We start from the raw sequence: 2,248 nt of genomic DNA, 5'->3' as shown, positions 1-2,248 counted from the left end.
AATATCGTATCAAGCAAAATTATAGATTCAATATTTAGAATTCATAAAATTTCATCTTAGCTATGGTTACTATTATCATGATTGACAAAAGCCATATCACAATATCATTCTCATCATCATTACTACTATACCTGTTAGTGGGATTATAACTACTATAACACATTAACAGGACCATGTGCTAACTATTATAATCCGTTAGCAGATCATATGCCAACTACTATAAACTATTAACAAAACCTAAAACTAATTATACTGTTAATTATTCCACTTCTCCAAAGTCACTTAGTAACTTTATTTAAAATATTCTTTAAAAGCAAAACAAGAATTTCATCTCATTCATAAACCAAAATCCATCATAACAAATAAATAAAATAAAAAATAATCATATGCTGACCCTATTTCATATATAAAAGATAAAGGAATAAAATATTCAATTCATTTAAAGAAACTTACATATATATATATATATATATACACACACATATAAAGCCACCCAAATAACACAATGTCTTCCAAATGATAAATTTGACGACTTGCACACTACTCATTAAAATGATTATATCTTAGGCTATAAAACTTGAAATCATGATTCATTTGATGCGTTAGAAACTATGGAATAGGCTGTCCATCCATATATAGCTCAAACCATAATTCAAAATACAAAAAGTTCAATAAAACTCCAAAATTACCGCTGGCACTACTGCTAACAAATCCCTTACTCATACGAATATTCCAATGTAGAACCCAAATTGAAACGGTGGCTGCTAAGTCAAGTACTTATATCCTAAGTTAAATGGTCTTGAAAAAGAATGTCCAATACTGGTATGCATCTAAGCATTTGACTCACCTTTTGCTTAAAGTTTTGGACTTGTGGAGTCTACTAAAAAGGATCCAAAAGAAAGAAAAGAATATGTGAATACGTTTATTATAAATGTAGATACAATAATTTTTATATAAGATTTATTTCACATTTTCCTTCATCAATAAAACAAAAAAAAATTCTTTTAAAATATTTTCATAAATTAATTTATTAATTTTAAATAGTTTCATTCCATAAGTAAAAAATTAAATATTTTTTAATGATCTTAAAACTCATACCCATAGCTACACAAGAGCCCAAGACATACAAAGCCTAAGGCGTTAATCTATATAAACCCAATTAGAAGAAGACATAATGAAGAGAATTTGGGCCAAAATATTAACTAATTTTCAAAGCCCAAGCAGTAATTTAAAAGGAAAGCCCTAAACTAAGCCCCAAATTCAACTCTTTTTCTCATTTTGTATTCTATGCTGTTATTCTTCTCTAGTTCTCCCTGTCAGAGGCATGACAGTAACAGTTATAAAAAATAAACATATTAAAAATAAATAAATAAATATAAATTTATATATAAATTATTTTAAATAAATTGAATATTTTATTTTTTTACTTTCTATATAAGAACTAAGGTCAAACATATAATTACTTTTATGTTATTTATTTATACAGTGGGTTTTGTTTTATGAATGGGATATGAAATTTTTATTACGCGTTTAAAAAATGTTTTAAGAAAGCTACAAATTGATTGATGGGAAGTGATATAATGATCACCAAATTTGTTCGACAATCTAGCTAATGGGTTATACTAGCTAGCATACAATCCTACTAACAGGTTATTTAGCACACAATCTTGTTAACGTATTATAATAGTTAATAATAATTATGAGAATGATAATGTCGATATGACCCTTGCCACAAGTTATAATAATGACTACAGGAAAGATGGAAACTGAGTTTTAAATGTTGAATTTATGATTTTACTTGATATGATATTTGAATAATGGTATTTATTGCCAATGATTTATTGATAAGTGAAATTATCCATTTTGATTATAATGATTCTATAACGATCTTGAAGGATAATTTATTGATCAACTAATGTTCTTGAATGATCTTATATAAATAAATAAATATAAAATATGTAAAACCGGCTATGGTATTACTTTTCATAGTGATTTGTTATATTTTTATTAAAGGCATCAAGCTTATCAAACTTGTTGCTTCATTCGATTTTTCTATCTATCTCGGCTCTTAACATAACTTTCTTCTTATAGCACTTGGAGCAATCTCTTCGGCCACAGATTCTGTTTGCACTTTGCAGGTATACATATATATTCTGTTTATGGAAGTTAAAAGAATATTTGAACAAACATTGTAGATAAATTTTGTATTTGCTGTGACAGGTGCTTAATCAGGATGAGACACCTCTTC

The sequence above is a fragment of the Theobroma umbraticum genome, unplaced genomic scaffold (assembly GCF_002168275.2).
Source record: "Theobroma umbraticum cultivar Fairchild unplaced genomic scaffold, ASM216827v3 scaffold_4.1, whole genome shotgun sequence".
NCBI lineage: Eukaryota > Viridiplantae > Streptophyta > Magnoliopsida > Malvales > Malvaceae > Theobroma > Theobroma umbraticum.
Note: the sequence above shows the minus strand (reverse complement) of the source record.